This window comes from Tamandua tetradactyla, chromosome 21 (genome assembly GCF_023851605.1).
Source record: "Tamandua tetradactyla isolate mTamTet1 chromosome 21, mTamTet1.pri, whole genome shotgun sequence".
NCBI lineage: Eukaryota > Metazoa > Chordata > Mammalia > Pilosa > Myrmecophagidae > Tamandua > Tamandua tetradactyla.
Genome location: NC_135347.1, coordinates 53,008,400 through 53,029,888, shown reverse-complemented (window position 1 = coordinate 53,029,888; position 21,489 = coordinate 53,008,400). Strand labels below are relative to the sequence as shown.

The 21,489-nt window shown below is 38.7% G+C and overlaps 1 pseudogene; it reads right to left on the bottom strand.

The window, feature by feature from the left end:
- Positions 1 to 16,253: 16,253 nt before the first annotated feature.
- On the bottom strand, positions 16,254 to 16,793 carry LOC143665218 (DNA polymerase nu pseudogene; annotated as a pseudogene).
- Between the last annotated feature and the right edge of the window lie 4,696 nt (positions 16,794 to 21,489).

Genomic DNA, 21,489 nt, shown 5'->3' with positions numbered 1-21,489 from the left:
GGGGAGAAGATTAGCCTACCTATAGGTATGCATAAAAATTACTTGTGGAGGACCTCTTTTGTTGCTCAGATGTGGTCTGTCTCTCTTTAAGCCCAACTCTGCAAGTGAAACCACTTCCCTCCACCCTACATGGGACATGACATCCAGGGGTGAAAGTCTCCCAGGTGGCATGGGACACAACTCCCAGGGATGAGCCTGGTCCTGGAACCATGGAATCAACAATGCCATCCTGACCAAAAGGGGGGAAAGAAGTGTAACAAAAGAGGTATCATTGGCTGAGAGAGTTCAAATAGAGTCAACAGGCTATTCTTGAGGTCACTCTCATGCAAGCTTCAGTTAGATATTGCTACCAACCATAACTTCCCAAACTCCATCCAAAACTGTTCCAGCCAATCCTAAAGAATAGCTAAGGCATTATATAAGATTCTACAAAGGTTCCATGCACCAGGGTAACTTTCCAGAAACCTACAACCTCCAGATAGGTCCCTGGTCCAGATAAGTTCTGAATTGCAGAGGGGCCAGACTTTCCAGAACATCAACTAATTCCATTCCCCTATCCCATATTATCAACAGCCCCTTCCAACATGAAAAAGTTAGAATGGGCATAACCCAAATACTCCTAAAGAGTGGGAGAAAGATCAAAGTTGATGGTGGAATTATACATTGAAGGTAGAGTTTAACAGAGGAGTATGAGTCCTGAATCTTTATATTAATATTTCTTTTAGTCTCCAGTATCTTAGAGCAACTAGAAGTAAAAACCTAAAATTGTGGGACTGTAATCCATACTAAACTCTGAAATCTGTTTTACAACTAATTGTTGTGATTTACTTTGAAATTTATTGCTTTTTTGTATATGTTATTTTTCACAAAAAAGAAAATAAAAAGAGAAGGAGTAGAATAACAGAGAAGAGGATTTAACAAATTAGCATGACTGCTGAATCATTATATTGATATTTCTTTTGGTCTCTAGTGTCTTGGAGCAGCTAGAAGAAAAGTTAAAAATCATGGAACTGTAATACATACCAAACTTTAAACTCTGTTCTATAACTACTTGTTAAAATACACTTTGAAATATATTGCTTTTTTGTATATATGTCATATTTCACAATAAAAAATAAAACGTTGGAAAAATCCCCTATCAATAGACATAGATTGACAGAATGGATAAAAAAGCACAATCCAACTACATATTTACAAGAGACTCACCTTTGACCCAAAGACACAAATAGGTTTAAGGTGAAGGAGGGAGGAAGATATCCCATGCAAACAGTAACCAAAAGAAAGCTGAGATAGCTAAACTAATACTGGATATAACAGATTTTAAGTCAAAATTTGTTACAAGAGACAAAAAGGACACTATATATTAGTGGAAGGGTCAATCCACCAAGAAGAAATAACTATCATGAATATTTATGCACCTAATCACATTGCCCCCAAATATATGAGGGAAACATTGACAAAACTGAAGAGAAAAATAACACCTCTACAATAATAGTTGGAGACTTCAATATGCCACCTTCATCAATGGATAGAACATCTAGACAGAAGATCAATAAGCAAATGAGAACTTGAACATATGATAAATGAACCAGACCTAACAGACATACAGAATATGCTCCCCAAAACAGCAAGATTTCGCATGCCTCTCAAGTACACATGATTCATTCTTTTGGATAGACCATATGTTAAGTCACAAAACAAATGTCAATAAATTAAAAACAATTGATTTTATACAAAGCATCTTCTCTGACCACAATGGAATGAAACTAGGAATCAATAACAGATGGACGACTGGAAATATTTCAGGAAATAATGGCCCCAAATTTCCCAACTCTTATGAAAGAAAAAATACATGGCACAGAATCTCCCATAAATATATGGGAGTTAAACAACACACTCAATCAATCAATGAGTCAGGGAAAAAATCACAAGGAAAATCAGAAAATATCTTGAGACAAATAAAAAGGAGAAAACAACATATCAAAACTTAAAGGGCTTGCCAAAGACAGTGCTCAGCAGGAAATTTATGGCCCTAAATGCTTACATTACAAAAGAACAAGGAACTCAAATCAGAGACTCAACTGCACACTTAGAGGAACTAGAAAAATAACAGCAAACAAACCCCATGAGAGAAGAAAGAAGGAAATAGCTAACATTAGAGCAGAAATAAATGGAAATAGCGAGTAAAAAAATAATAGAGAGCATTATCAAAAGCAAAAGTTGGTTCTTTGAGAAGATCATTAAAATCAACAAACTTTTAGCTAGACTAATATAGAAAAAAAGAGAGAGGCTGCAAATAGTTAAAGTCAGAAATGAGGGTGGGGGAACATTACTACTGACCTCACCAAAATAAAAGGATCATAAGAGGATACTGTGAACAACTATATGCCAACACATTAGACAACCTAGATGAAACGGACATGTTCCTAGAAGTGCAGCAACCACCGACACTGACTCTAGAAGAAATGGAAGATCTCAACAGACCAATTACAAGTAAAGAGTTGGAATAAACAATCAAAAGCCTCCCAACAAAGAAAGGCCCAGGACCAGATGACCTCACAAGCGAATTTTACCAAATATTTCAAGAAGAATTCATACTAATCTTGTTCAAGTTCTTCCAAAAACTTGAAGAGGCGAAAACACTACCCAACTAATTCTCGGAGGCCAGTATAGCTCTAATACCAAAGCTAGATAAAGGTATCACAAGAAAAGAAAATTACAGACCAATATCCCTTAAAATACAGCTGCCCTCAACAAAATATGAGCAAACCAAATCCAATGGTACATTAAAAGAATTATACAAAATGTTTAAGTAAGATATATCTCAGGTATGCAAGGATGATTCAACGTAAGAAAATTAATTTAATATGCCACATTACCAGAATAAAGGAAAAACCACATACTCATCTTAATCAATGCAGAAAAGGCATTGGACAAAATTCAGGACCTCTCCATGATAAAAACATGTAAAATGAGGAATAGAAGAAAACTTCCACAACATTGTAGAGGACATATATGAAAAACCCACTGCTAACAGCATACTTAAGCTCTCTTTCTAAGATCTGGAACTAGTCAAGGATGCCTATTGTCATCACTGTTACTGGAAGTTCTAGCCACAGCAATTAGTCAAGAGAAAGAAGTAAAAGCCATCCAAATTGAATAGGAAATAGTAAAACTTTCACTATTTGCAGATGACGTGATGCCCGTATATAGAAAATTCAAGAAACCAACAACAAAGCTACCAGAGCTAATAAAATGCATTTAGCAAAGTGGCAGGATGCAAGCTCAGTACACAAAAATCAGTAGTGTTTCTATACACTAATCGACAATCTGAAGAAGAAATTAAGAAAGAAATTCTATGTATATTAGCAAATAAAAGAATCGAATATCTAGGAATAAATTTAATCAACAATGTAAAGGACACACACATGGAAACTAAAACATAGCTAAAAGAAATTAAAGAAGAGTAAAATAAATTGAAGGGCAGGATAGGAAGAATGTTATAGTAAATATCGCAAAATGCTAAAAGTTGGTAAGGCTGGGAATTTGGGTGAGGAGGTATACTGGAGTCCTTTGTATTGTTTTTGTAGTATTTTTATAACTTTCCTGGAAATCTGAAGTTATTTCAAAATAAAAATAAACTAGTATATGTATGTATATATAGACTACAGACACATTTACAGTTTTAAATCCATAGTCCATTTTTTAGAAAAGAACATTAGAAACTAGTAACAGTGGGATGGAGTGAAATGGAGAATTACTTTTCATTGTTTACCCTTTTGTATCTTTGACTTTTGTATCATGAATATATGAATTACATGTTTGGAAATATATAAAATAATTTTGAAAACAAACTCTTTTCAATGATATGATAGACTTGGATATTTTGATTATGAGTGGGAAAGGTAAATGTTGTCAAGGTAGTTAATGTTTTCCAAATTAATTTATACATTTATGCAAATACTATAAAAAATAGTACAAATACTATTTTTCTATTCAGAACATGAGAAAATCATTTCTTCTTCTTCTTTTAATCTTTTCATTTAGAAATACTTTCAAACTTACAGGACAGTATAAAAATAATACAAACCCCATACTGAGAACTTCAACATACATCTACCCACCTCTGCTACCCAGCTCCATCAATTTTTAAATTTTGTCTCATTTGCCGTATTATTCCATCCATCCATCCATCCATCCATCCATCCATCCATCCTCCATCTACTGGTGTATTTATCAGACCATTTTATGAACATTTGAGAGTAGGTTGTATATATCATTCTCCTTGTACACACTGAATATTGCTGCTTACATTTCCTAAGAACGAGAATATTCATTTATGTAACCTCCTTAACTAACAGTTATCATGATCAGTTTATACATTTGGCACTGATATAAAGCTTGCACTCTATATTCCAATTTTTTCATGCCTACCAGTAATGTTCTTTGAGCCTCTTTCTCCTCCCTTGCTAGATCCTATCTAGGATCAGTATTGCATTTCATTGTCATTGTATCCTTAGTTTCCCTCCCTCCCTCCCTCCCTCCCTTCCTTCCTCTCTCTCTTTTTTTTTTCTCTTCTTTCATGTGGGAGAATATTGTATATTTATATATACAATATAAACTTTACATTTGGCATTATTATTATTATTTTTTTTTTTTTTTTTAAAGAAAGACAGAGAAGGAAGGAAGGATGGAAGGAAGGAAGGGAGGAAGAAAGGGAAACATCTTTATTTTTTATTATATTTTGTTTGTTCGCTTGTTTTCCTACATGGGCTGGGGCCGGGAATCGAACCGAGGTCCCCCGGCATGGCAGGCAAGCACTCTTGCCCGCTGAGCCACCGCGGCCCGCCCGTTGGCATTATTATTATTTTTTATGTTGCCTGTTCTGTAAGTGTGTAGGAGTTCAATGTTTTCAAAATATCAAATATTCAACAGAAAACTTAAAGATATATGGGTAAAAATGTTGACTTCTGTAGGAAGAATGCCATTCTAAAATCAACAGGTTTGACCCGATAAAAGTTTTAAAATTCTAATGCCCTAAAACATCAGTAACAATAACAATAAATGCAAGAAAAAAAAAAAAAGGGAAAATTTGACTATAAAAATAGCAGGTCCTGCATTATAAAGACTCCTAGACTAGGGTCCCCAAAACCTACCCCAACCCAAGATTCCATCCCAGTTTGTCTTAGATCAGTTGGTGAAAACATTTTTAAGTTCTTAATACACACCACAAAAGGCTTTCTAGAAATGCTATATCAGTATGTATGACCACTATCAGTGTATGAGAGTGACCATGAAAATGACCACTTGAAGAAATTTTTAAAAGCCTGGTTCTTAATAAATAAATGAGCAAAGACAGAAAGAAAAAAATTACAACCAGAATAATGATTTTAAAACATGAGAAAAAATTACAACCTCATTCAAATTAAAAATGCAAAATTATCCAGGAAGGACATATCAAAATATTAAAAAACATATAAATTATATAATGCTCAATAGGAGTGGGATGAGGCAAACCCTCTTATATATTGCATACCTCTATCAGCTTTCCCTCCTTTCCAGTTTTTTAAACTTTTTTTTAATTGTAAAATATATATACAAAACCAAAAAAAGGAAAAAGCAATAATTTTCAAAGCACACTTCGACTAGTACTTACAGAACAACAAGAGGCTGTCATGGGCTACCATTCCACTATCTCAAATTTTTCTTTCTAGCTGCTCCCAAACACTGGAGGCTAGAAAGAATGTTAATATAGTGATTCAGCAGCCACACTCATTTGTTAAATCCTATTTCCTCTGTTATGCCTCCTCCTTCTCCTTTAGTCTTCTCTCAATCTGTGGGGATCTTTGGGCAATACCTGTTCTGATTTTTTTATGTTAAGAAGGGGTGTCCACACTAAAGGATAGGGGGATGTAATTAATTGATAATCCTGAAGAGGCTGGTCCCTCTGGGTTTCAGGATTTATCTGACCTAGAAACCTTTCAGGAATTATATGTTCTAAGAAGGCAAACCTAGTGCATGAAAACTTTATAAAGTCTCAGTTCAAGCTTGTTTTAGTTTGTAAGCTGCCAGAATGAAATATAACAGAAATGGAATGGCTTTTAGAAAGGGAATTTATTAAGTTGGATGTGTACAGTTCTAATGTTGGGAAAATGTCCAAATTAGGAAAGGGATATAAAAATGTTCAAACTAAGCCATTCAGGGAAAGATATCTTGGCTCAAGAAGGCCAGTGATGTTTGGGGTTTCTCTCTCAGCTGATAGGCACATGGCAACACCCGCTAGCCTCCTTTCCTCATTTCATAAGGCTTCCCAGGGGGCATTTTCCTTCTGTACCTCCAAAGGTCTCTGGCTGTGTGGGCTCTGCTGGTTCTGAGCTTTTTCCAAAATGGTTCCCTCTTAAAGGGTCTGATATGCAACCCCACCTTGAATGGATGGAAACACATCTCCATGGAAACCATCTAATCAAAAGTTACCACCCAAAATTGGTCACATCACCATGGAAACAATCAAGAAGATTCCACCCAGTAACATTAAATGAAAATTAAGGAGCATGGCTTTTCTGGGGTACACGACAGTTTCAAACTGACACAGAGCCCTAGGTTTATTCCCCAGTTCACCGCCCATATTCCTTGGGATCCCTTCCCAAGCAAACTACCTGACATAAGTCTTCATCTCAGACTCTGCTTTTAAGAGAACCAAAGCTTGGAGAGTTGATAATGGAAGTCTAAAAATCAGACTCTCAGGTCAGGATTTTGGAGTGCAGTGGTGATAACGTCTAACATGCAGTAGTATCACTAAAACTCTCACCTATACAGGTGCAAATAGAAAATGAAGCACTTGCTCATGTGGGCAACTACAACACTTGACTAGATTGGGGGGAAATGGAAATTATAAGGATTGGGAAATTGGTTTGATTTTGTTAACCCTTTGGAACCCTTGAGAAATAGATTCATGTTAACTAACTATCAACTTAAGGTATGAGGTGAAAGCAAGAAGGCATGTACCAGTTTTGGGGCAGAATGTACTAAAAATGGTCCTAGTATCTTTTCATAAAGGTGGCAGAGAAGTGGCTTCACAATTTCAACAGATCTCTCATGTCAAAATCAGGGCCCTGAGATTTGATTTGGGGATATGTGGACAGATGAGCCCGAGAAGTTTGAACGCTCATATTCCTCGTTCTGAACCCCCTCTCCTGGCTACAGAAGAGCAGCCTTCCCTTGCCGGGGGAATCCTGCTACAACCTCACCTACCTTCTCTTATTGCTTTCAGGCCAATGATAATGATTAGATGTCAATGCAGTCCCAGTAATGAAACATATTTCCTTCTCCAGGAGTAAAAAGTTTACACACCAAAAATATTGCAGGACGTGGTTAATATATACCAATGGGAACCAAGTATCACATGAGCATGTGACCTTGGAGGTATAAGATTGGGGAAGGGGTGTGGTAGTGGAAAGAATCTGAGGCTGGATAGGGGAGAACTATTTATTGATAAAAGAACACTTGCCCATGTCTTGAAGTTTAACATCAGGGGAAGGACACCTAATACTGGTCCTAATATACTACTTGGATAGTTTTTTTTTTTGACTCTTTAGATGGCTTTATTGTATATAATTTGCAAAGTGTACAGTTCAAAGATTTTTAGTATATTTTTGCAGAGCTATTCAACCATTACTGTAATCTAATTTTAGAATACTGACATTGTACTGCAGGGAAAGCTTGTACCAATGAACGAGCATATCAAAGATTTCAAACAGAGTTCGGAGGTTATCCTGAAGGGTATTCTTACACACTTTATAGACATCCCTTTCTAGTTTATGATGTATTGTAGTGGCTGGAGGGAAGTACCTGAAACTGTTGAGCTGTATTCCAGTAGCCCTGATTCTTGAAGAGGACTGAATAACTATATTGCTTTTACAATGTGACTGTGTAATTGTGAAAACCTTGTGTCTGATGCTCCTTTTATCCAGGGTATGGACAGATGAGTTAAAAAAAAAAAAAGGATAATAAATATAAATAAGATGGGGAGACCAAGGGTGAGAATTAGGTAGATTGGAACACTGTGCATCAATGAGAGGGAGGGTTAAGAGGTATGGAATGTATGAGGTTTTTTTTTCTTATTTCTTTTTCTGGAGTGTTGCAAATGTTCTGAAAATGATAATGGTGATGGATATACAATTATGTGATGATATTGTGAGATGGACAGTTCTTCAAGTTTGGATCAAACAGTGGCCCACTGTAAATGAGGGAGAGATACAGGAACTGGCTCACCATAGATGGATGAAGGAATCAGAAAGTTCAGCAATGCAGGAATGCCAGCATAGATTTATTGTATAAGACCACAGGAGCCACCAGTCGACTCTATTCCTTGGGAAGGCAGAGGGAACACTCCTCTCATTAAGATAATAAGGGTTCCAAGTGAGGGAGGCACTGCATCTTGAGAAGTTCAATGGTGGCTGTCCTGGGTAGGGATCAGAGTTGCCTGCAGAAGCTGCTGTCATGGAAACAGGCTCCCTAGGGTCAATGGGAATGAGAGAATTCTGAAATGACAGAGACTAGATGATGGTGTTAATCCTCAGATTAAAGGAGGGTGTGATTACCACAATGAAGAGCAAGAACAGAACAGCAGGAAGGGTGATTTGACCAACAGGGATTTGTGATGACAGTAAATGGGCCATTGTGCTTCTAGGAGCAAGGTAGATAGGCTGCCTACTACGGCATTACTTGACTTGTCAAGAATGGCGCAAAATAAATTTAGTTTGAAATGCCAGTGGTAAATGAAAGTGAGGGGTTAGGGGTATGGTATGTATAATCTTTTTTTTTCTCTGTTATCATTTCATTTCTTTTTCTGTTGTCTTTTTATTTCTTGTTCTAAATCAATGCAAATGTTCTAAGAAATGATGAATATGCAACTATGTGATGATATTAAGAATTACTGATTGTATATGTAGAATGGAATATCTTAATGTTTTGTTTGTTGTTAATTTTTTTAATTAATAAAAAAAGAAGTGAATGTAAAAAAAAAAAAAAAAGAATGGGGCAAAGTCTGAGTTTAGTTAGCCTGCAGCTTCATGGATGTGAGAAGAAGACATAAAATTCCTGAGCAGAGACTAAGAATTTTATTACTCATAGAATGACATGCCACCATGAGCTTTATAATTATGTCAGATCCTTTTGCCCCCAAAGTCTGGTGGGGGGATCACAGGTCAATGTTGCATATACAGTGGCTTTGTGTCACAACTTTGAAACCCTGAGTTAGGGGACCTGGATATTTTATAATAGGCTGTAGGCCCTCTGCTCTTTTTTCCACAAAACGACACTGTGTTTATCTTCCAAGGCTATTCACTATGGAAACATAATTGAAAGTATAATTAAGGGCAAATGGCCAATCGTGTCTCTGCTTCCCAACATGCAGAAATGAGAGAGACCCATGGAGAATTATCTCCCAACACTTGCCTAAAAAAGCAAAAACAAACAAACAACAACAACATAACTTTGTGGTCAACATATTTTGTTATAAACACTCCAATAAAGAGATCATTCTGTAGATCATTTACGGGGATGAAGACTTAACTTTGTTGGTTGTAACATCATTTTGTTGGAGCTGCTATCATAGGGTTAATTTCTTGGTGGAGTGAACCTAACAACATTTGAGACAAGGATAACTGTGTCCAAAACCCTTTGCCATGTCTCATTGTATTTCCTGTCATTAAGGAGGTAAAGTCTATTTCCCTACCCCTTAAATCTGGCCTTGGCTATGTGACTTGCTTTGGTTAATGGGGTGTTTAGAAAATCTACAGAGAATTGGATGTCCTTGGATTATTCCACTCACTCTTTTGTGTTCCTTTACCATGCCATGAGAACATGGCTGGGCTAGCCTGCTGAAGGATGGATGAGAGTGGAGCTCGCTGAGTCAACCCAGTTGCTCCACTTGACTCCTAGATATGTGAGGCACCCCAGCAGAGCCGCCCAGCTGATCACCCCAAACACATGAACAAAAAATGCTTATCATTATATCAATGAGGTTTTATGGGTATTTATTATGAAAGATTATTGTGGCAAAAGATGGTGATATCATAAGGCAGACAATGGTAAAAATGGCTTTAAGATGAAGAAGACATGATTCTTTTAAGGAGTCTGCCATTCTCCTCTTTTTTTACAATTGCATAGTTAGAACCTGGCAAGAAGGAAGAATACTAACAGCAGAACTTAACACACATTAATGACAATAATAACAACACACACTAACCTCATATATCATGCCCTGTGTTAATCAATTTACATAAATTATTTCTAATCCTTAAAACAACCAGGAAACCCGGGTGCCAGAGCACAACTTCGGGCCCGGGCTCCTGATGATTATACTAGTCAAACAGAATTTATATTTTAACTTTTTCAAAACTTTTAAATTTAATTTTTTCAAACTTTTTATGTGAAATACTTTCAAACTTACAGGACATTACAAAAACAATATAAATCCCATGCAGGGAACTCCAACATACCCTTACCCCCACCCAGAGCCACCAAGTTTGCCACATTTGCCGCCATTTCTTTCCTCCTTTTTCTTCCTTCCTTCCTTTGATCCTTCATTCCTTTCTCTTTCAGTCTATCTATCTTATCTACCTGCTTTCTGAACACCTGCATGTAGGTTGTGTATATTACACTCTAAACAATTAATTCTGCCATGTACATTTCCTAAGAACAAGGATATTCACTTGTGTACCCAACTTAAATGCAGTTATCAAGTTCAAGAAATTTCACATTGATATAAAGCTTAGTCTATATTGCAATTTTTTCTTGTGTCCCAATAATGTCCCTTTTAGCATTTTTCCTCTCTTGACAGATCCCATCCAGGATCATGTATTGCATTTAACTGTCATTGTCTCTTTAGTAGCTTAAAAAAAATCATGAGAACATATGCACAACAAAATGTTCCCATCTCAATCACTCACAAGCATAATATTAAGTGGGAATAATAACATTCACGATAGTGTAGTACCCTCACTACTTCCCATTATTTAAAGTTCTCATCTCCCCAAATAGAAATCTTATACCCATTATGCATTAACTTCCCCTTCCCCTGCCTCCCAGCCATGGTAACCTGTACTTTACTTTTTGGCTTTATGAGTTCTAATATTCTTTGATATTTTCTTTGTGGTTACCATGGGGCTTAAATTTAGCATCCTAAATCTATAACAATCCCATTAAGCTTGAGACCCACTTAATTTCGGTGTCATGCACATACTGTGTTCCTACACTTTCCACCTTCGTGTGGTTCTTGCCACATACATTTTGTGTATGTCTTTAAACATTATGAGACCAAAACCACTCATTTATCATTACATTTTATGCATCTGCTTTTTAGATCCTGTAGGAAGTAAAAAGTGGCACTACAAACCAAAAGCACAATAGTCCTGGTGCTTATATTTACCCCTATTGCTACCCTCACCAGAGAGCTTTATTTCTTCACGCACTTTGATCTGCTGTCTGTTGTCCTTTCAACTTGCAGAACTCTCTTTAGTGTCTCTGGTAAGGTCAGACTAGTGGTGATAACTCCCTCAGCTTTTGTTTATCTGGGAATATCTTAATCTCTCCCTCATATTTGAAAGACTGCTTTGCCAGATAAAGAATTCTTGGCTGGCATTTATTGTTTTCAACACTTTCTATACGTCATCCCACTGCCTTCTTTCCTCCATGGTTTTCAATGAGAAACTGGCACTTAATCTTACTGAGGCTCCCTTAAAGGTGGCAAATCACTTTTCTCTTGCAGCTTTCAAAATTCTCTATCTTAGACATTTGACAGTTTGATTAAAATATACTGTGTGATGGTTTGAAGGTGTTGTGTACCCCAGAAAAGCCATGTCCTTTAATCCTGATTCAATACTGGAGGGTAGAAACCCTTCTGATGAGATTATCTCCATGAAGATGGGACATGCCCAATTGTGGGTGTGGACTTTTGATTAGATGGAGATGTGACTCTGCCCATTCAAGGTGGGTCTTGATTAGTTTACTAGAGTCCTTTAAAAGGGGAAATATTTTGAAGAAACCTCAGACGCAGACACTTGGAGGACAGTTGTTTCAGAGCTGACAGAGACATGGATGTTTGGAGATGCTTGGAATGCTAACAGAGAGAGCAGATGCCTGGACATGCAGAGCCCAGCAGACGTCATAGGTGCTTACTATGAGATGTTAAGCAAGCCAGAACCCAAAGTTGTGTCCTAGAGGAGCTAAGTGAAGGCAGCCTCTTATTGGTGCCATATTTGGAAATTTTCTCAGCCTTAGAACTGTAAACTTGTAACTTATTAAATTCCCTTTATAAGAACTGTTCCATTTCTGGTATATTACATTCTGGCAGCTTAACAAACCATAACATGTGGTGTTGGTCTATTTGAGTTTACCCTGCTTGGAGTTCATTGAATGTCTTGGATGTGTATATTCATGTCTTTCATTAAATTTGAGAAGTTTTCAGCCATTATCTTTGAATATTATCTCTATCCCCTTTACTCTTTTGTCTAATCTTCTCTTTTGTCTGGGCCATTGCTTCTTATTTCTTCTTAAGTTTTGTAACTTTCGTTGAAACCTGGACATTTTGATATTTTAATGTGTTATTGCTGGAATTTATACTCTCAGGAATTTGTTCCTTAAGTTCCTCCAGCTAGTGTTATGACAGAGCTCTCTTGAATGCCAGGAAAAAACAGTTAAAAAAAAGAGAGAGAGAGAAAAAAGAAAACATCTTTTCCAGTCTTTGCAGACTGACCTGTGCAAGTGCTTTCTTTCAGGACTTATCCATATAAGTTCAGATAATAGCTCCAGGCCAAAGTATAGGGACTTCCCTGATTGTTACTGAGCATGAATCCTGTCTTGGGTAGGTGTGCGTAGCCCTAGGAGTTACCCCCCACTTTCCCCATCCCCACCCCCACTTTTCAAGTGTCTCCTTATCCCTAGAAAATAATTCCCTCATAGTCTCAGTCACTGCACAACAATCCCTTGCTCCAGGCAGCATGACCTGACTGCTCCCTCAGTATTCAGTAGGAAAGCTCTGTGAGATGCCTTCTACACACGGCAAGTTCTGGGAAGGGGAGTCCCTCAGGCTGCCATCGGATAGACTGGGCCAGACATACATGCTGCCTGTGTGTCCACAAGGGTTATTCTGCTCCCTCTGGAGCTGGGACCAGGGACCCATAGTGGAAGCATGGGCCAGCTCTGTGCTGAGCTGAGGAGGGGTGGGGAGGAGCTAGCCAGGATGCCATGAAACATGACTGCTTTTAAGAAGACTTTTTCTTGATTTGGTGCTTACCCTGTATGTTGGTTTGAAAGGATTTATGTACCCTAGAAAAGCCATGTTTTAGTCCTAATCAATCTTGTGGGAGCAACCCTACTCAGCAGCATAGGTTGGAAACTTGATTAGGTTATCTCCACGGAGATGTAACTCAATCAATTGTGGGTATTAAGCCTGATTAGATGGAGATGTGTCTCCACCATTCTACCTGGGTCTTGATTAGTTTACTAGAATCCTATAAAAAAAGACGTATTTTGGAGAAAGCTTCAGAAAGCTGCAGAACCATGAAGCAGAGAGTCCACCAGACAGTGACCTTTGGAGATAAAGAAGGAAAACACCTCCCAGGGAGCTTCATGAAGCAAGAGGCCTGGAGAGAAAGCCAGCCGATGCTGCCATGTTTGCCATGTGCCCTTCCAGCTGAGAGAGAAGCGCTGAACATCATTGGCCTTCCTGAACCAAGGTATTCCCTGGATGCCTTAGATTGGACATTTCTATAGACTTGCTTTAATTAGGACATTTTCTCAGACTTAGAACTGTAAACTAGCAATTTATTAAATTCACCTTTTTAAAAACTGTTCTGTTTCTGGTATACTGCATTCCAGCAGCTAGCAAACTAGAACACTCTGCTATTGTAGTTCTTTAGCGATTTTCTGGAGCATTGAGAAAGAAGTTTCTGCCAGTTCTGCTGGCAGGTCAAAGCTTCCATGGGAGGACAGAGCCCTGAAGGGTGTTACTTTGCCTTCCTCTTCTAGTGTTTTTAAAAGGTCACTCTGCCTGAGTGTGAGGAACGACTAAGCAGGGGAAAGACCAGAAGCTGGGGGACCAGTTGGGAGGTTCTGGAGTGATCTAAGTGACAGAAGGCCAAGGCAGTGACAGTGAAGATGGAGAGAAGTGGGCAAACTAAAGATATTTTGCAGGTAGAGATTATAAGCCCTGCTGTGGGGTGAGGCTAAGAGAAAGTCAAGGATGACTCCACTCTGGAGAGGAATGGAGTGGTTAACATTAATAGCCAATATTTATTGATTTTTGGGAGTTTAGGTCAGGCACTGTTCTAAGTGCAGTTTTATACACACACATACACTCATGAATCCCCACAACATTCCAGTAAGGGAAGTACTATATTATCTTTCTTTTATGGATCAGGAAACTGAGGCAAAGAGAAGTCGAGTAATTTGACCAACTCTGCAGGGAGACCCTGGTGACCTGTGGTGACCCAACCACTACTCTGTCCTGCCTCTCGAGGGCCTGGGGGAGGTGGACTTTCAAGGAGATGAAGAAAACTTGAAAACAGCTTTGGAAAATGAAAGTTCCAAGTCCCCTGCAGGGGAATGGTTGGTCCACAGCGTCCTCCCTTCACTCAATGCATGCAGACTGAGCACCAGTGGAGCCTGATGGGAGGGAAGGTGGGGACCCGGGTCTCCCCAGGGACGTGAACCCCAAGCTGCTGTCGAATGGCTCAGGCAAGCACAAAAGATTCAGTGCTTGGACAGGCGACGTGGACAGGGAAGGAATCTGGAAGACCCTCGTCTCCAAGTAAAGAGGTGGATGGGGCAAATTTGGATACTTAATTGTGGATTTCAGCACAATAAAGTCCACCTGCCCTCTAGTCTGCATTCTTTAGTAATGTCACATACTAGCTTCTGAATGTCTACCCATACCCTGCATTATAATTGAGTAGAATTTTCCTTACTCCTGTCTTTTCAAGTATTTATTTCTCTCAAGAAAAGGGTAGTTAAAATTTTCTAAAATAAATGTGGAGGGGAGACAGGAAAAAACTAACAATCTTCCCATTTCAAGTCACTTGCTGGGGCCTGAAACAAAGAATCTGTGACTTGCTTGGCAAGAAGGTAGTCTTCAAAACAAAATTCTGTCAAATTATCCTTTACAGAAATCATGTCTATTAACTGCTTCATTGTTTGCCTCTTCCCTTGGTTCATAACTAGGAGAGCAATCTGAGGATTGCTTTAAGTATGACCAGCGGCTGTCCTCAGGAAGCCTAGGGCTGGTTTAAGAGTCAAGTCATGACTGTTGCAGATGGGTTACTCCAAAAGAGAAAAAAACTGTTTTCACCGTTACCACAGCTTCCGAGGTGGACAGGTGTTTCTGCAGCACAGTTTTGGGAAGAGACTTCCTTTCACATAGCAGTTGTAGCTTTAACTTGCCAAATAAAATCTCTCAAAGTTGATTATAACTTGTTATATGAAACTGTTCTCCTGCAACAAAATGAGCTCCTTGTTCTAGTTCCTTGAGATGAGACCCAAGGAGTGCTGAGGCCCTCTCCATTTCTCCTCGGTTTATTTGAATGTTATGACTTTCCATCATTGCCAAAATTGTCATCAGAAGAAATTCCAACGTACAAAACAGTTGCCATAAACCATAAACCTTCAGCTAAGAGCAAAAGTCCGTCATAAGTCTGTAGTTCATTCTCAGGTTCACACATACATTCCAATTCACAGGATTTCCTGAGGAATTTCCATATGTGCTATTGTCTTGAACTGTGATGGATTTTTCAAAGTACTCTATAACTAGATTTTCAAAAGAATGCACAGCATCACTAATATCTATAAGCCACACGGCAATTCTGGGTCTAGCCCTATAAAATCAGCCACATGCTTCCAACTGCCATCATCACCAAGAAACTGGAGCACTGTTCTTACAAAATCCTTAGCATTAAAACAGGTCACAGAAAATTCACCTTTCAGCATTTGAAATAGTAATTTCCTGGCAAATTGATGATATGCCTCTTGTTCTTGGCCTCAGACAGAAGAGTGTACCACTTGTATGTAGATGCACCCATCATCAGAAGGGAGCACCTGCACAAGAAGGCCAACAGAGGCTGAGGTGTCCAAGGGAGGACCACTGCCCTCCTCCGAGGGAGGACCACTGCCCTCCACCTCGTGGCCTTTCAGTAATGCTACAATTTCTTCCAAATATCACAAAAAAGATTTTTAAATGCTCCTAAGTTCCTAGAATTTTAGGATTCAACCTCGTCATTATTTTCTCCTAATACCATATATTTACTTGCCTTCTCCAATGAATTATTACATATAATATATTTTCTTCTAAAATTCATGCTTTCCTTGTTTCCATTATTTGTATTTTCCTTTAGGAAATGTTTTCTTGTGCGTCCCATTTTCTGTAGAACTAAAGCCTCCTGATGACACTGTGGAACTAAACCACTGGAAAGAGGCAAGAAGCTGATGCTCTGCAGTAGACAAATGATCTATGGGGCTGGCTGCAGAAGGCTGAAGGAGATAGCTTGATGGAAGCTCTTATTGTTTGGCTTGTTAAAGTTAAGGTTCTTTTTTCCCAGTGATTGATTCTTCTCATTCTCAAGTAGTACTGAATACTTACCACTGGATTTGTTCTCCACTCCTACAGTCTTTTCACTCTCTCCCCAGTTCCTAGAATCCTCTAAATCCACTGAATGCATAGCAGACATAATCTTCTGAGCAATGCTGGGGAATAGGGTCTTAGAAAAATCACAGCCTACAAATGCCTCATAATTTTCCATTTTCATAAAATCCTTGCCAAGCTCCCGCCTGTGTCCTGTCAGGAGACCACGGCCACCTCCTTCCACACCTCCACATTCATTTATAAAACCATTATAAATGACCACTGTGATTCCCAGGCACCAACTCCTCTCAAAGAGACATCCACACACATATGGAGAGAGCCCTGAAGTTGGAGACTGATGATCTAGATTGCTGTCCCAACTCTGCCACTAACTTTGGGCCCACAAAGAAATCCCATAATCTGTGAGCCTCGGTGTAGGGGAGGATTTGAGTGAAAAGCAAGGCATTTTATGAGTCAGAAAGGACTCCTGATGGTAAGGGTGGGTGCTATGAAAAGCAAGGACTAAAATAGGCAGAGGACAACTGGCTCTGGAATGAAGGAACTAGGGTGGATCAGAGTCAATAAAGGTAAGAAGCTACAGAATTGGTGGGAGCCTAAAATAAGCTTTGCTCAGCAAGCCTGGTTCACCCTCTCCCTTGCTGAGCAAAGCTTATTTTAAGCTTATGTTAGCCCTGGCTGAGGATAGCAATGCACTTTCTCAGTTTCTAATAGAGATGTGGCAGCAAGGCAGACACTTGCTTTTAAATCTCTACTGCCGTCCCTTTTAGGTCCCACCCTGAGCCGTCTGGCAAAGCTCAGGAGCTTTCCTGTACCGTGAGTTCAGCTGGGGCCTGCCCTGGGTACAAACAGGCTATCTTAAAGTTGCAGGGAGCACCTTCTTCCAGCTGGGAAGGTTTTTAACAAGCTTCGCAGTAAAAGATACTGAGTCAGAAAAGTAAACGGTCACAGAGGGGAGACCACATTAATGGAGCTGACCAGTCATTGGGACTAACCTTCTAACTTTAATGATTTGCACAGATGACCTGAAGGAGAAAAATAAAAGCAGAGCTTCCAAAGAGTTGGAGAGCACCAGAATTCGGGAAGTACAGCCCAGAAACAGGAAACTCTGAGTAATTATTGAGAAAGGGAATGAAAGAAAAAATTAAGAATCTCTTACTTTTTTTTTTAAGAGTCACTTACTTTTTTTAAAAGGAGTTTCTCACTCCTTAAGAAACTCTTACTCCTTAAGAAACTCTTAAAGGAACTGAAGGAAACTAAAATTGAAGAGGAAAAGTGAACAAAAGAAAAGCAAATGAAACAAAAGAAAACTAAGTTCATCTCTTACAGAAGAGAACAATCTTCAGACAGATGAGGATGCCATATGGGCATCATTAGGAGGTAATTTCTCAATGCCAAAACCCAATAAGCAGCTGCAGGGATAAAGGTAAACAGGATGCTGGAGTAAACTTGGAGAAAATGATATAATATTATAGGAAGGGCCATTATTACTATATAAGGCACAGACTAAAATTTCATTTAGATTCATTGCTTTTTGTGTCTTGAAAAAAGTTGACATTCTTGGCCATTCTCCCACATCAAGAAATCATAAAACGCCCCTTTAAAAAAACAGTCACACTTGTCATAATTTAAAATGAACCCCCAAAAAGAACAAATGTACATAAAAACGAATACCTTTATGATTTTGAAATATGGAGTTCTTTTTGCTCCAGCCAGAATATCTATTTGATAATAAATTAGAAACCTAAGGAAGAATATTCACTCTTTTACACCACAATAATGATAACAGCTAACATTTATGTGGCGATTACTATATGTAAGAATTATTTTCAATGCTTTATATACTTTAACTCTTCCTCATTTTTTAAAAATATTTTTATTGAGATATCTTCACATATACACAGTCCATGCATAGTATACAGGCAATGACTCACAATATCATCACATAGTTGTGTATTCATCACCATGATCATTTTTTTGGAACATTTGCATTACTCCAGAAAATGAAATAAAAACAAACAAAAAAGAAAATCCATACATCCCATACCCCGTATGCCTCCCTCTCACTGACCACTAATATTTCAATTTACCCAATTTTTTACCCTTTATCCCTTCTACTGTTTATTTTTTATCCTTATTTTTTTACTCATCTGTCCATACCCTGGATGAAAGGAGCATCAGACACAAGATTTTCACAATCACATGGTCACATTAGAAAAGCTATATAATTATACAGTCGTCTTCAAGAATCAAGGCTACTGGAACACAGTTCAACAGTTTCAGTTACTTCCCTCTAGCCACTCCAATACACCACAAACTAAAAGGGACATCTATATAATGCATAAGAATAACCTCCAGGATAACTTCTTGACTCTATTTGAAATCTCTCAGCCACTGAAACTTTTTTTGGTCTCATTTCTCTCTCCTCGCTTTTGGTCAAGAAATCTTTCTCAATCCCATGATATTGGGTCCCAGCTCAATCAGGGAGTCCTGTCCCACATTGCCACGGAGATTTACACCCCTGGAGTCATGTCCCACATAGTGGGGAGGACAGTGAGTTCCCCTGCCAAGATGGCTTAGAGAGAGGCCACATCTGAGCAACAAAAGAGGTTCTCTGCAGGTGACTCTTAGGACTAATTTTAAGTAGGCTTAGCATCTCCTTTGCAGGAATAAGTTACAAAGGGGCCAACCCCAAGATCGAAGGCTCAGCCAATTGACTTGTTTGTCCCTACCATTTGCGAGAATATCAGGAATTCCACAGACAGGGAAGACTAATATTTCTACCTTTCTCCCCAGTCCCCCAAGGTAACTTTGCAAATACTTTTTTATTCTCTGTCCAAATTACTCTGGGATGCATCGGGGCATCACACTAACCTGTACAAACCAATAAGATCTCACACCCTATTCAAGAGTCTATGTACTTACGGTGTTGAAATAAACTAACGATACAAATTAAATTAGATAATGTGCTACTAAAAATATAAATTTTGTACCGAATAAACATCTCTCCCTTTGGTCTCACACAGAAGTTGAAGTTTTAAAATATGGACCATATCATCCTTTACCCTGTCTTCTGATTTACCTTAGTCCTATCCAGATCAGCTTCATTCATATCTCTATTCAAAGTCTAATCAGTTTTTCAACTTTTTAAACAGTTGCTGTATGGAGTATTGCTGACTTTCATAGTTTCAGACCTCTAACTCAGTCTCAGGTGTCACATAAATATCTGAAGTTACAGAGAACAACCAGGTTATACACAAATAGCTCGGTATCTCAGAATTTAGAAATAACAATTACAATTCCTGAACATATGTGACTGCTATTAAAGAGCTTACAATCCTGGACTCTTCACAATAGGTTCCAATCTGATAACCCATGCTTTCAACTTCAATTCTCTGAGTTTGTATATTATAGTTAGTCCATATGAGTGAGGCATGATGATACTTGTCTTTCTGTTTTCGCCATGTCATTCAACATACAGTCCTTAAGGTTCATTCACCTAGTTGCATGCCTCACAACTTCATTCTTTCTCACAGCTGCTCAGTAGTCCATTGTATGTATACACCACAGTTCCTCCTTCCATCCCTCAGTTGTTGTACCCTTAGGCCACCCCCATCCATTATGAATCAGGAACACTAGCGCCATAAATGCCAATGTGCAAATGCTCAGTTCCTCTAGGTATATTCTGAGCAACAGGGTTTCAGGATCATATGGCAGCCCCACCCCAGCCTTCTGTGGAACCACCACACTGCCCTCCAAGGGGCTCTACCTCTCAGCTTTCCTACTGACAGTGAACAGGTACGTCTCTTTCTCTGCATTTTCTCCAGCACTTGTCTTTCGCTCTTCATTTTTTTTAAAATTTATTTTCTTTTCAATATTATTTTTTTACTCTGTTAATTTTTAAACAGTTTTATTCACACAACTTAAGTGTCTAGACATGTCTTCACCACCATAATCCATATGAAGACATTTCCTTTCTTTCACAAAGAATCCATATCCTTCCATCATATCCCCCGTTTGTTGACATTTAGTTTCAGAATAAAGCCTTTGTTACCTTCAGTGGAAGCCTATTATAATGTTACTGTTGAATATAGACCTTAGCTTGCATTGATTGTACATTTTTCTGTATACTATCCCATTTTTAATACCTTGCAGTGTTGACATTCACTTGTTCTTCCTCATTGTTCTAGTTTGCTAGCTGCCGGAATGCAACACACCAGAGACGGATTGGCTTTTAATAAAAGGGGATTTATTTTGTTGGTTCTTCAGAGGAAAGGCAGCTAACTTACCACTGAGGTTCTTTCTTATGTGGAAGGCACAGAATGGTCTCTGCTGGCCTTCTCTTCAGGCCCCTAGGTTCCCACAACTTTCCCCAGGGTGACTTCTTTCTCCATCTCCAAAGGCCTGGGCTGAGCTGCAAGTGCTGAGATGAGGAATGCTGAGCTGCTTAGGCTGTGCTATGTCGCATTCTCTCATTTAAGCACCAGCCAATTAAGTCAAACGTCGCTCATTGCAGCAAACAAGCCTCCTAGCTGACTGCAGATGTAATTAGCAACAGATGAGGTTCACGTACCATTGGCTTATGTCCGCAACAACAAAACTAGGTATGCTCACCTGGCCAAGTTGACAACTGAATCCAACTAACACACTCATGCAAAAATGTTTTTATATTTGTACATTTATCACCATCATCATCCTCTCTAGGCATTCCCAAGTTATACCATCTCAGTCTTTATCTTCTATCTTTCTTTCTTTTCATACATGCCCTCAGCCCTTCTCTTTCAGTCATAATTGCCCGGCTTCATTCAAAGTACTTACTTAGCACCAAATGCCCAATCTCTACCCTCTTTCTATCT